General features: G+C 42.2%; 1 protein-coding gene and 1 long non-coding RNA gene across 2 annotated transcripts in view; one reads left to right on the forward strand and one right to left on the reverse strand.

Moving 5' to 3' along the window:
- Dab (DAB adaptor protein) overlaps positions 1 to 2,106 on the reverse strand; it is a 45,208-nt gene extending 43,102 nt beyond the window's left edge. The window contains exon 1 of the transcript XR_002681172.2: positions 1,920 to 2,106. The gene's annotated coding sequence lies outside the window, so the exon portion shown is untranslated. The remainder of the gene's footprint in view (positions 1 to 1,919) is intronic.
- A 1,554-nt stretch (positions 2,107 to 3,660) lies between these two features.
- On the forward strand, positions 3,661 to 9,326 carry LOC111261735 (uncharacterized). Its single transcript, XR_002681176.2, has 3 exons — positions 3,661 to 4,231; positions 8,578 to 8,697; positions 9,095 to 9,326. It is a non-coding gene; the product is annotated as an uncharacterized LOC111261735 (long non-coding RNA).
- The last annotated feature ends 5,541 nt before the right edge of the window (positions 9,327 to 14,867 follow it).

Consider the following 14,867-nt stretch of genomic DNA (forward strand, 5'->3'; position numbering starts at 1 on the left):
TGCTTTACAAACGCGTTACGACCATAAGAGTGACGATGATATAACGACATGGCGTCTTACCAAGCTCACAAAAGCAGATGAGTGCGTCGCGGTGGAGGTAGGCTGCTGGATAAGCTGTAACCTGTCAACAGTAATAATAGCAACCATCATCTGCGACTTTGTAAAACGGATGAATTACTGATCGACTGCCGCTCTTCCAGCGGCTGTTGGGGGTTCCTAGGGTGGCAACGAATGCTGCTACTATTTCATTGAACCAGCGCATTAAGACGGTGGAACGGGTTGGGATGCTTTGGTGCGCGAACACCAGCGCTACAGTCGTTAATCAACGACTGTCATCGTAGATGTTGACGTTGGTTCTGAGGCTCGCGTAGGTGCTTTTTATTTCCGCTCGGCTGCTTATTGATCTAAGAATAGTAATAATAACTACTGTGCTGGTAGATATTGGTATCGATGCCGTGGTCGCGCGGACGCCGCGCGGTTTTGGCGGTGGATCGTGACATCGCATCCGCGACACAAACAAACCAACAAAGCGGAAAATAGGCAGGCAAACAAGCTGGGTAGCGGGAGTTTGCCCTGCGCTTTGTCGCTCGTCAGCATTAAACGTTTTGCAGTCGGCGACATGCATTCACATGATGGGTGCATTATAGTGTACGTATTAGATAGTGGAGTAACTATCGGCACACTTGAATAAAAACACCTCTGCTACTGACGATCCGTACCAGTATGTAGTGACTAACAGGGGTTCAAACAGAATTTTTGAAGCAGTTTAACCGCTCTGTATGTAAGGCAATCGCCGCGCTCCGCTACAGGTTGTATGGATACTTAGTATAATACGTTTTTCGTATTACTTGAGCCGTTAGACAATTCTTCAGGTGGTTGATTTGTAGCTCGAAATTAAATGGGTATATACGCGGATTCGAACCTAGACCGCTGTGTGCTTCTCAGACTAGCAGGCAAATACTACGTATGCCAGTGGATTATCACGGCAACTTAATATGATTCACTATATATATATATATGCACAGAATTAGCATAATTTTCCACAGACGAGTATTGCACGCCTAGACTCAAACTTCTATAGTGTATGTGGGCATACAAAGCTATTATTCTTTCAGTATTCAGGATCGAATAGGCATCAACAGCCAGAACGCATAGGTACAGTTAATAACACCACACCAAACGTAGCAACTAAAGCTGTTGTCCTTCAGCTACTCACGCTGAATAGTACGGGCACAAATATGGCATGCAGCATTCACATGAACACTAGCATGCTAAATCAATCATTGTGATATCGGGGGTTATTTTCAATAGAGTCCACGAGGGTAGCACCTGATACCAACACGATCGGTCGTCTGTCTGTCGTGGGTGGCACGTCACCGTTGCTCTAACTCTTAAAAGATGTATTTCATTTTAGCAGGGCAGCAGCTAGTAGCTAACAATAGAGTATCATAGCAAGCAGATCGAGGCTAGTTTAGAAAAAATTAAGTGAGGAGTACCGACACGGAAAGATCAGATCGATGCTCACAGCGACCGATGATGGCAAAGATGATGATTACGCTGCTAGGAGAAGCGGCCACCCGTCCGACAACAAATAAATCGTCGCAGTCGAATCATCTCCGATCGACCGGCCTATTGATGCCGCTGCTGATGTTGCCGTTAATGGAATAGGTGACTATGGTCACTGGAATCCGCTATGTGGCGCCACCGTTGTCTTCTTATAGCCCAACGACACCTCTGCTCAGGGGGAAAATATAACGTAGCAGATAAGCAATAATTGATATCGGAACATCAAAACAAAGCTGGACCTTGTGCACGACTATCCACGGGCCACTAGATCATAGCATACATAATCATTATTCGAGTGAGAATACAGGTAGGCAGGCAGGCAGCCTGATAAGCTACTCTATCATAGTGGTAACCTTCTAAGGCGCGGCAATTGCTGTCCTCCTTTACACTGGACGTTACAGTTACTTGTTACGGCTGGCCCATACCGTGACCACCAACTGATATCTACGTTACAGTTAACCAGCGTGTAGCAGCCGGTCGAACAGGAGCTCCGCGCTGGTCGGCGTACAGGTAACGACTGACGCGCTTTTTCATTCACTCATTTGCCTGGCCGCTTGGCGATCCCTAGTGAATAAATATAGTAAACAGGTGGACGAACTGGGAAAGGACTGACTCACTTATGGCTCTTGCCGGCTGGTCACCGTTGCCGCCAACCAGCGATGGCGCTGTTCTCATGGTGTATAAGAAGCCGCTGCCGTAGGACCAACAGCCGTACTGCTGGTGCCACCAGACTGCGCCCAGCGCTTTCCAGTGACCGATTGATTAATAGCCACTTTACGTATAGTGTTCCCTGCCACCGTTCCAACGACACTAGTTCACTAGTCAGATTTCTGCTTTTCTCTTCAGCGGCCGCACTAAGACTGCTATTACGGTCCAGCAACAACATGATCCGTATAGATGCGCACACAGTACTAGATGGCGGTAGTCAACTGCAGCAACGGCAAAAACAAAAATAACACGGCCACAATCGTCCACCTGTAACTGTGCCATAAGCAAATTATTGCTTTGCTTCTTCTGCTACAATACGAACTCCTTACCGCTATTTTAGGTAGCATAAAGGCGTTCAAATTAGCATCATTGCTAGAGACGGTAGAAGGGAACAGAGCAAACCATAGCCAATGTAAGCTACATTTCAACTGCGCAAGAAAATAGAAGAAAGAAAGGTGTGCGTGACACCACAACTGTTCCGTAGCTACATTGCGCTGGAACGTGTTGGCAGCAGACGATCATACAGTTGGTTTTCGATTCTTGATTTATCCATCATCTGGAGCAAATTGGGAGGAGATCTGATATCCACACGCCCACGGTTATATGCGCCACACGGTTACTCAAAACGCTCCCTTATCCAGACCTTCTCTGGACGAATATATTATGGTCCGTAAGCCGAAATCCGGAGAAAAATTTGTACCACAAATCAAATTGCTCCGTCGCTCTCTTCATCTAATGAATCGAGTAGCTTAAAGAAGGCCATCCATATATAATACAAATATTGACCCGGACCGTAAACAACGGTCTATAGAATAACATCGAACATTCGTCTATTTTCCTTAGTACTATCTACCGTAACGTTTAACTAGTAAACATCTAATCACCGATCCATTGTTAGGACATATGACAAGCTGGTCGGTGCGTACTTTTTGTTGCGGCAGACCACACTAGCGTGAATGGCTAAAACATAATGAATAAGCCCTCTGGAAAATATAATAAACGAGGCGTTGTTCCCTAGAGCTAACCACATACTATGTTACATTAGTAGTTTATTAGCGGAGTAAGCAGGAGATCTTGTGAAAAATCTTCTTGTCGTGTCCTATTTTCTTTTACAAGTACAGGACTCGTAAAAAGCTAGCTCCGTTTGTAGCAAAAACTAACTAAGCTTGATTTGTCATTGCTATATATTGCGTAACATCTGTGCTTGGATCCTATAATCATATATAAAACAGCAAACACAACAATGCCAGATCATAATATAAATGTTTAATGAATTCTCATCATAGTTCGATACGCTTAGTTTTGGGCTGGTAACTTGGATCAAACACCGACTCAGATATATTCAGGTCAAAATAAATTCGAAATGTATATTCAAATCGCATGCCTAAATGCTAGGTGCATTCATTTTGTAAACAAAGTTGCCAACAGAACAAGATAAACATAGTCAGAAAAGTCTCGATAGTCATTCAGCCATAAGTAGCGTTGCCGAACACATCGTCTAATTACTATGCGTCTCTAGCAAACTAACAGGGTTTTGAATCGACGCAGTAAAGGCTTGCGGCCGTTCAATTGCGGTAATATAGATCAATAAGCGACTGGCACGTCTACTCTCCGCGCCTGTTGTTTCCTGCGACGGGTAAATTTGAAAATGTTCAAAGAAGTCCTGCGTGGGACTTCACCGCAAATAACTACTACAACTACTAACGAGGCCATTAATATCTACTAATAATGAAGCTCATTAATGACGTTGAACCAACGCCGAACCGACTGTGACAGTTGTGCGAAGTTACTGCTTTACTGTAAAACCAGAAAATGTCAGTCAGATACAGGATAAATATGTGGTTTAGGGATATAACATCTGTTCTTCATAAACAGCTTTGCACAAAATCTTCTGAGTCTTTAGCTGAGCCGTTTCCACGTTCGTCTCGCCTCTAACAAGTGCTCGTATACTATTCAGGTAATCAGTACATTGACTACTATAAATACTGCTAGAATAACAGTAGCCTTTTTTGCGCGTCATGTTATCATTCGTATGGCTTTCACCATACGGCGGGTGATAAGAAAATACCATAGGACAGTTGCTGACCACAGCGGAGCGGTACCTTGCCACGACCTTTTCTGGTCTATGTTGACTTACCTCCGTTTCAGCCGGTTCTGTCGTAGCTTCTACCCCGTAAAATTAACTTTTGTGCGCGAATGGTCTTTTTCAACCAACCCCCTTTCTCCGGATAGGCCTGTTCGTCCGTTCTCGTCCCCTGCGCTACGAAGCGACTATTGTGATTATAACTTTACCTCAGCCAGCAGATGTCGCTGTTGTTCACGATGGTAAAATTGTGATTATATTTTGTTACTATTGAATGGGGCATAACGGTGGTGATTGAGCGAAGTGTTCAGGTGCCCCCTCCCCGCCTGCTGCACGGTGTCATCACATTGGTGCGGCGGCTGCTAATGGCGAATACGATTTTCGTCGCGGTCATAATTATAGCACATTGGTTATTTGTACCCGTCAGATTGGAGAGGAGTTTACATGACGAAAAGACGAAGAAAGCAGTACATGCCAGTGCGAGTTGACATTTCAATTTCGACAGGAGAAAGATACTGAACAAAAACGAGGACGGCAGTATCTTTCCATTATATGTGTATTATCTATCTTCATCGTTTAGACGAGTTGCAAAACGATGTCACTACTCGCTACTATGACCATTGAACGGAGAGTAATGGTGATGTAAACTCCCTTAAACTGCGATCCTGTGTCAGCTTTACAATTGAAGTATCGGTGGCTGTCAGTATCGTAATTTATTCGTTTTAAGGAAACACACACATCTTCAGTGGTCGTTATAGTTATGAAGAAAAAAAGAATGATGCTATCAGATGAATTGATATGCGTAGGGGTTAAGATGGCGGGATGCACGCTCGCTTAATTAAATTGAAGGTGCATTTGATAACGTTATGATTGATAGGGAGTATGGCGCAAAGAATTGTGCCTTATCTATTTTTCATTACTGTGCTCTGATTACTTTTAGTTGACCTGTGACAACCTGTACACACTGAATAATGAATAAATGACTTATCTTATTAATAACTAGGTTAAGTAGATACGCATAGACTCGTAGAATGCCACGTAGTTGTGCTATTACGTTTTTCGAAGAACAGAGCTTTATGGTATGATCTAGAGGCGAGTTAGACAAATAACATGACCTGACCTATAAACATAGATAATAGCGTTAAAATAACTTTTTTGCGTTATTCCTTAAATTACGTAAAACTTAAACGGAACCATCTGTGTGAAGACCGATTCCAATTTACGACAAATGCTGTATTGTTAATTCTTTAAGCACTTTTCCTTACTGAGTTTTTATGAATGTACATACTAAAGTACGGAATTATGCGTTACGGTATATCACGCAAGCATTTACCTGCTAAAGGACTCAGTCCAATGCATGTCGTAACGTTAAATCTTTAGTATTCATTCAATTTTTCCCAAGTCGCCATGTTTAATTTTCGACAATTTTTTCACAAAAGCAGCTGTTCAAAAGTTATCTGAAATAAACTCAAGCATGGTGTGACTGTTTGAGGAAGTGCCTCAATAAGGTAACCTATAAACATTCATCTCCCAATGTGGTCCTTTTCAAATATGCAAAACTTTATTTATGTGTGATAGTAGCATGAGTACTAGTAATAGCCATCTTACATGCTTGTATCTAGAAAACCGATCAGTTTTTCCTGAGATAGCAACAATTAATTCTTCTTACACATGCGTATGCGTACAAATGCAAAGGGTTTGCCTTTGTTCTCAGAATTTATATGGTTACTAAAGTATAGCAAACTCAATTTGAAACAGTTTCACATGCAAAGCATTATCGTCGAGAAGATTACCTGTCTACTCTAAAGAAGAACAAAATGGATCGCCGGATTGCCTGTCTTCAAGTTCACGTAATTGCTTTTCGTCTACAATTTAGTTCTTCATATCTTGTCACGATGATAGTCCTATCGCATATTTTTTGGGCCGGAAAGGCACGTGAAATTGTCTTGCGCGAATCAAGGTCAGCAAGAACTTTTGTTACGATAGCATTCTATGACGTTTGAACAAAGCTGCTTGCTACAGACATTTCAATACGCAATAACCTTCTTTGACACATCCATGGGCAACTGTCACTGTGATATATTCTACTAAGTACCCTTTGGAGCCGTCAGAAAACGTCAACGCGACTATTTCTGGGTGTATCCGAATATATTGTCAGGCAATATTTCTATTTCTATCGTAACATCTGACGGATTTTTCTATCGGAGTGACAGTAAAATTCATAAGTTGTTGGCATAATCAGTCGACTTTCATGTAACCTGAGTTAGTCTACGTGACAGCGCTTTAAAGATCTAGACGTCGAAACAGTGGGACATGTATGAAGATCTATGTTTCTTTAAATACTGACATTTTTAAAAAATTAATTGTCTATGCATAGCAAGTAATATATATAGATACATAAATTTGTGCACACATTTTCTGACACTTAGAATATCAAATGTTCTAAGTTCAGGTTCTGCGGCATTTGAATTTGTGACAGTCTATGACTGTTCGTGGCTTTAAAAAAAAGCCTAAATTAAGACTATAAGCGAGTCAATATCGGCTATGGATTGTATGGCAGGCTAGTCTGGTTTCGACGATATAGTATCATATCATCGTAGTTACGAATCAGTCTATTTAAATACCATTAAAGAGATCGATGTCTGCGTCGAGCTTTAAATTGGTTATTCCAGTATTTACGATCAGTTAGTAAAAAATAGGTTTCATATTTTTTGAAGTGGTTTTATATTGGACTGAACGTCTAAATCGGTCCTTTAAGGTCGACGATCTGTGCAAATCCATCGTTCGTATCTACCCGAAGCAAATAAAAGAGAAAAATTACTCATTTTTCTTTTCAAAAAATATCTGTATATTACATGTATAAAATTAGGTGATATTATTAATAAAGTAAAAGTTGTATAGTTGAGAAACCGGCCACGTCATTACTAGGGAAGGCTAAACCCATATTTGCTAAGGGCACATGAAATGCCAAAGACATAGAACCGATGCATTACAATTTTCAAAACCTCTGGTCCTGGAGTGTTTTCTAGATTCGACGGATACCGCAACTGAGTACCATCGATGTTCTAACTACCCGCACGAAAGCCGTGATCCTCGAAATTTATCAAAGGAAACTTTTGATCAAGTTAACTTTTTTAAACAAAAAATCTATTGTAGCAGTGTTGCGGCTTACGTTGTTATCAACTCCAGTGTCAATATGGCGACCAATGCAGAGCGAAGTTTCCTTCGATAACAAAGTTGTGTCTGTAAAAAAAAAAAAAAGTGACAACTTACGCTCAGAGCAGGTCACAATTTCGAGAACCAAATTGCTTGAAGAGGGTTTAGTAAATGGGACAGACGCTTCGATTGTATAGCTTTTCCATTTTTCCTTGTTTTGTCACTCATACATATTTATTACTAGAGCCAAGCGTGGACATGATAATATCTAACCGCTTCAAGCTAGTATCAAGTCTTTTGTTCAAGCATTGTTGGCATTGGCGGGTCACAGTAAAGTCTATTGTGACTCATCAAGTGAAAAATCATAAACCGGCTAAACTCATTCAAACTGTCAAGCGTGGGGTAATTCTAAATTAAGTGCGCAGCATATTTAGTTGCTTTTTTTTTTTTCGTCGAACTGAAAGGTTTTTGAATTATAAGTTGACTAAAAAAATTTATACGAAAGCCCTAGCTTGCAGTCAAGGGCTGTTCAAGTAACATAAATTCGACATATTAGAAGCTGTAAGAAAAATCTATATAGACAGCTTTTTTCGCAATTCTTTTCCATGAAAAAAAGCCCGAAGGTAAACGTTCGCTACGTTTCGTTTCCACACAGCAGAAAGGATACGCGTTCGCTAATTATCTCCGTCGTCTTAAGGATTCCGTCGTCCTCGGATTTGTTTTACTGCGTACTGAACCCTACTACGTAATGGTTCTGCTTATATTTGAATCATAGAGACCCTAAAAGGATCTTACTTGAAAAGCATCGTAGCTATTGGCATTAGACAATAGCTTTGGTTCGCTTTCTCTTTCGTGCGATAATGCATTTTATTAATAATTCTCTCACATCAAACATCAAATTTGTTTTAAAGCTTATTATACATGGCAATTATTGGAACTTCTCATGCGTCAAGCACCATACAAACACAACTTCTGGCTGTACGTCGCCGAGCTTGCCTTTCATGAAGTATTCCAGGAATAATTCCATTAATTCAGGGGCTAATTAGCAAATGGTACGATTTCAGACACTGGACACCATTGGGGCTGCCTTATACGGGTCCACCCAGATTCCTTTGCCTCCAAAACAAGACCAGTACCATGATCTATGGGCAAATTTGAGCTGAAGCCGGGTGGATCCGGTGTAGGTGAGTATACCAAGACTTGGACTAATTGTAGCAGTACTAATTGTGACCCATTCGGATTAGTTTAACATATTGTAGCCGTAGTGCATATTTCTTGAAATCGAACATATTGACTGCCTTCCTTGCTGCAACGTGCTTATCACCAGCAACTAAGTAGTTGATGCGCCATGATTGACACCGTGAGCTTTGCATTAAGGCGAGCAGGTGCCGCAGTATTACCTTCGAGGATTACAGTCCCAACAAAATGCAAAGTAGATTACTTTGGTTTATTCGATCGAAACTTCTATTGGCTGGTTTTGTGTATTGACCTGCTTCTTTTGGAGACATGTAGTAAGGTTCTGACCGCTCGAACTAACACAATACATTTTGAAATATTTTTATATATTTACTTCCTCCACAGTTGGGACGTGTCATGCTTGGGCAGCCACGCAGGAAGCTCAACTTCCTACTTGACGCGCCTCGGATCTCAGATTCTGTGTATTGCGTCGACAGTGAAACCTCGGCTGGTGGTTGGGCACCAGGCTTGCGTGGGTATTCTGGCCTCCGGACGCAACTGCAAGTTTGACGTTGACTTTGCTTGGCCGAGCATTGCGATGCATTTATTTGCAATTGGGAGTTGTTTCCTCTTAATAACCTATTTGTTCGGGCCCTAGTGTGAGACTTACTCACTTTTTCGAAAACGAGTAGAACTATACTTAGTGTAAAATACGATAATACTTGCACTAAATTATTATCCTGTTTATTACCTTTACAGAGGCCAGGAATCGTTTTGAAACATTATTTTCGCTCTCCTCTTTCGAAGGGAAGAAGGTGGTAGAGTTGCTTCCTTCTTTTTGTTCTTGTCCCGTGTCATTTACTTCTCGGCGCTTTTCTTCAAATTTCCTTCAAGCTATTAGATCAATATAATCAAATTTTATTTGCTCACATTTGCTCTTCGTAAATAGGTCAACAACACAATATCTCAGTGCCAAATAGAGTATATGGAACTACTTAAAATGCTTTGTGTAAGACGAGTTATACGAGCCTTATTGAGTTTACCAAATTAGTTTAAGAAATTTGTTAGATGTCCTAAAGATGGTACCAGAGGGGAATAAGCCGCATGATTATTAGCACCTTAATTTCTCCCGCATTTGGACGGCCTACGGGGATCATTAGGCTCGTGAAACTCTGATTTCCTGCAAAGTCTTCGGTAAAACTCGTGCACGGTAAAGCGGGCTAGCAACGTGCCTGTTTAACCGGTTTTATTTCCTGCGTGGTTTTTCATCGTATCCGAAGCAGAAATTCTCCTTCCTTCTCAGTTTTCGTGAATCACTGCTTCCAGTGTCTAAAATTTGTCTTGAAGGCTTTCCTTATTAAGAACTCGAAGTGACGACATAATTCCTTTAACAGCAACGGCGAATCGACATGAATGGTAATTTCGAGTCACTGCGTATAATCTCAGTCCTTTTTGAGGACGGAGGCTTTGACGGGATTTCATTGTTCTCCACGGTAAAATGTTCCTAAATTCCGCATGTTTTATATAATGCAATCGGAGCTAATTTGAAGACCGGCAAGCTGTAGGCGGCTGCATGTGACAAGCGATGATGCTGTTTGATCGCCCACTGCCCTTCCACGTTCTTCAATGACGTCCTCAGTGAATTTTTTTCCATTTGCGAAAAAAAGCAACCCTAAGTACATAACAAGGTTTACGTAGGCAAGAGGCGGCCTGGCGAAGTACAAGTGTCATTGGCCGCTGTTTTGCCTCTCCTTCTAATTTTCGTCTAAATAGGGTTTACGGTTAGTCCCAAATCTGCGATTGTCATATGGAACCGGCCTACTGTGCTTAGAATTTGTTTGACCCGTATATAACTTAGCCATTTGTGCACAAGATGACCTTGACTAATTTTCTTGGGCCTCTTATTTGATCAAGGCAGCTCTGCAGCAAGAGTGAATTGAGGTTGTTCTTCTATTCCCAGGCAGTTGTCTGTGTAAAAAGCGGGAGTCCCCCCCCCCCCCCCGTCGTCGTCGTCGTCGATGGTTGTGCTGTTCTTCTGGAGAATCGCAGCGAGGAAGTTGAACGCATTCATAGGGACACCCACCTTGACCAGTGTGGGCTTAGTTTTCTTTCTGTCATCGAGTCGACGCTGCTTTGAAGCCGAAGCGCGGCATGCCGATTCTCCCTTGACATCGCCATCAGGATTCTACACGCCGTTTCTGCGAAGGGAGTCTCCGAGATCCATATTGCCCCGTTAGTTTGAACAATTTCTCAATTTATTGATCAGCAAGCCGGACAGCAGCTTATAATGAATTTCTTTGCTATTCCTTGCATTGATGGTCGAGCCGCCCTTTCCTTTATGTATGGTAATCCCTAAAAAAGTCCCACCTCTCCACTGAGTTGGGAGTGTACCAGGATATAAACATTTATTCAATGGCGCCGTCCCACATGGTGTCACAACAATGGTGCATTTAAGATACCTATTACAGACCCTATCTGAACCGGGGGCTATCTTTTTGCGTGGACTGCCAAAACCTTGCACTAGTTCCCCCATTGTGAAGTCTTGTTGAAAAATGTCTCTCTTTGCACCCTGCGGCGAAAAGGACACCGGGCGTAGTATCGTATTCTTTGACGGAAGCGTCTCCAAGAAATTATTTATGAAGGTCAAGAAGCTAATTGGGCAAGTTACTGTGGTACGCTAGTTATTTATATAGTTGGCATTCGGAATTGGCTACTGAACAGGTTTCCAGCCATTCAGTGTATTTTAACCTTTGTGGTGTATACGTTTTTGTAACAGATCATCTTAAAAGAGGAGGCTAAAAGTAGAACTCGGGCTGCGCTTCAGCCATAAGCCTGAGGACCATCTGGACTTCCCAGACAAAGCATGGCCTGCGTTTTCAGGGGAGCAAAGAGGCTGTACTGTAAACTGAAGAATTTCAAGCAAATGCTGTGTATAACTTTCGGCATTCACTAGGTCAGGTGCAGGGAGCATTTTCTGGGCGTGTTCTAGAAGCTTGTCTATCTCTAGGCGTCGCAACGCAATTTGGCGTTTGACAGAACTTAGATAGCGAGGTCTGTCGTCATTGTTATGTAAGCCTAAATGCCTGCGCCCCTTGACAAAATACAATTTTTATTATGAAACTTTATTTTAGCCCTGGTTACGTTCATTGCAAATATATCGATAGACAAACTTTCTGCATGTCTTAGAAAAATCGAAGTCGAGCTAAGATTGAGCCCACCAATTAGTCTTCTCTCTAAGAGAGGTTCTCTAAAAGAACCGTAGTGCGGCTCGATGTTGGCTGCTAGAAGCCGACGCTGAAGTGCAATGATCAGAAGCAGCAGAATGAGAAGACAGCGCTTTTAGGCAACTGACGAGTATCTCTATTAGTACGTGATTTCGAAACAGCTGGCCAGACAGAGGTTGCTGCGAAACTTAGATTCCAGTTACGTATGGTGACGTTATTATTTATTTGCCCTGGCGTGAAGTCGCCCACCTTATGGTTGTAGCAAAGGGAGATGTCTTCGGTAGGGCGGCCTGGTCCGGTACTCTTTATTGCAGGGCCTGTGCATAGAATAGAAACGCTACAAGGCAAAATAGCTAGTTACACAAGTCTCTGCTAAGTCGTATCCATACTGCCCACTGCTTCTTGGGATAGGAGCGCCAAAGTTCCAGCTAAGTCAAAGCATTATTTCGATGGAAAAGATAAGGATTGCAACCAATTATACAAAAGAGCGTTTGCGACTGCAAAGAGCTAGGGCCACTTCACTGCGCAAAAGACACCTGACATTATCGTAGGCCCCTCACGCGCGGAGCGTAGTTCGACGGAGAAGTTAGCGTGTAACTCGGTGGAAACGCTCAGACGGCTTTTGGTCTACCATTCGTTTGAAGCAGCATACCGGGCTAGGAGACTGCCTGACCTTGACATATGGAATATCCCACCCATTGCGACGTTCGGTGATGACAAAAGAACGAGAAAATCTGGGTCTCCCAGGGTGAAAGTGGGAACCTTTTTAACAAAAGCGTCCGCTCTGTAAACTTTTTCCTGAGTGGGCACTTTATAACCAGATTGTATGCTTTCTAACGAGCATAGGAAATTATAGTCTCGTCCGGAAGATCATGGACCGCGTAGCTCATCATAAATTACAGCATATAGCGATCACGATTAGCAAAAGAAATGGCGAGTTTTCGAATAAGTTATCAAGTTTTATGATACATTAAAGTGCTGACAAAACGACACCTTTTGCAACGGTTCTCAACTAGTGGCACAAGACGTATTACAGTGACAGGGACAACGGCAACGTTTGAATCCACGTGAAAGGGTCTTGCGTAAGGACTTCCCAAGCTTTTATACAAAAGATTTAGGGACAAGTGACTGCCTCTGTCGATGCGGCTTGCCATGAGCGCCTGCTGACTAAATCTAATGAAGGGCATTCCTATGGACACGGATTCTACAACTATTGAGGAAACAAGGGTTGTCTGGGACAGCTTTGTAGTTAAAGGACCTGGGCGGAACGTTACTGGCCGCTGGTCCCTGTTGCCCACAACTGCACGTTCTCAAGGGTTACAAGGAGGAACGGCCTTTCTGCAATCATTGTGACGGGGCAGGCCATCCTGCGAAATTCGTACACTTCTCTAAGTACACTGAAAAGATTATAAGATAATTCTGCAGACGCACGAAGATTCCTTTTCCTGTTTCACTGCCTCGTGCAGGCGCCAATGAGCCGTCCGCTGAGCACACCGCAAAGAGCAAACGACGAACTCCGATGCCCTCTGAACTGCTACGAGCACAAATGATAGGAAAAAACAGAGAAAGCGAAACAACGGCTCTTCAAAACATGATTTCAAAGGCGCTAAACCCAGCAAAGAATGATCACAGTTCCTTACCTACATACGTCAGATTTGAAATCCTCATTATGTATAGGTTACAATTGACCAAAGAAAACGTTGTGAAATAATATCCTTGTGTCTACCAAAGCGGAGAGGTTTAACTAAAGATAAAGTAAGTTTATTTTGTAGAGGATCGGAGGGGTATCGCTTGGAGTTTTGCTATGCTTCAAAGGAAAAGTCTTTATTTTGTTTAAACCTAAGTCCACCATTGTCTAACTTCAGGGACAGTCGGCCAAAAAGTCATTCGACTCTAAAACAGTAGGAGCAAACAGAAACAAAGGTACGCGCGAAAATGTCTTTGGACATCATATTTCTGATTGTTTAGCATTATTTGACAAACACCGTTCATTCTGCTACAATCCACCTATTCTCTTACGAATTACTTAATTATTATAGTTACAAAAGAGGCGCAAAGACTCATCCAAAGCTTACAATGTCGTGGATGCTTATTGGAGTGGAGAAAATTGTTTCTAAAGGTGGATCACTCTGCGCTAATTCGATTAAAATGCGTTAAATCGTTGAGCTGTCGGTGCTTCTGATTACTGCTTTGTTTAAATACGAGTAACCTATGTCGGCAGTCGTCGTGATACTGTGGTGAGTAACGTATTGGCCTGGTAATCTTGGGACACGTTGTCTATGTTCGACGTTCGTTGCGGGCTGGGAACCAGCCGTCTGATAGAATGTTTAATAGCAATACGGGACGTAGAACTCAAAACATGGAGAGATGATTTAGATACGGCTGACGGCGACAGAGTTTAGATACAGTTTAGTTTGTAACAAAGGCGTTCATTCATTTTTGCGTCAGGCAACTGACTTAGAGAGGGTATAACGGTAAAGCAATAAGAGTGCCATACAATCCAATGATAACAGTTGAGAAGTATTGCAATATAAACTATATAGCAGCATATGATGTGTTGCTGAGAGATATTTTACTTGAAAACGTTCCTCCGTTACGACCACTGGCGCTAAACAAAACAGGCCCATGCTTTTGTGAACGGCTATGGAATCCAATCGCACTTGCAATTAGATCAATGAACAGGGGGGTAAATACTTGTTTAACTTGTGCAATGATCGTAGTCTATACTGAGAGCTTCTCGTGCATTGGAAATACTTATCAAGAAGCCCTAAGAGATCTACAATAGAAAATAGCCTACGTAAACTAGTTAGCGCAACAGTATGATCTGTATGTCTGTAAAATCTCCTATGGCTCTCCTAGCTTTTTATTTGATCAAACCGTGTACTATAACAATACTGGTTCAGTGTCACGGCTTAACTGACAAAGAACACAATACAAACACTGTTTCATTTTTT

Source organism: Varroa jacobsoni, unplaced genomic scaffold (assembly GCF_002532875.2).
Source record: "Varroa jacobsoni isolate VJ856 unplaced genomic scaffold, vjacob_1.0 scaffold_590, whole genome shotgun sequence".
Taxonomy (NCBI): Eukaryota; Metazoa; Arthropoda; class Arachnida; order Mesostigmata; family Varroidae; genus Varroa; species Varroa jacobsoni.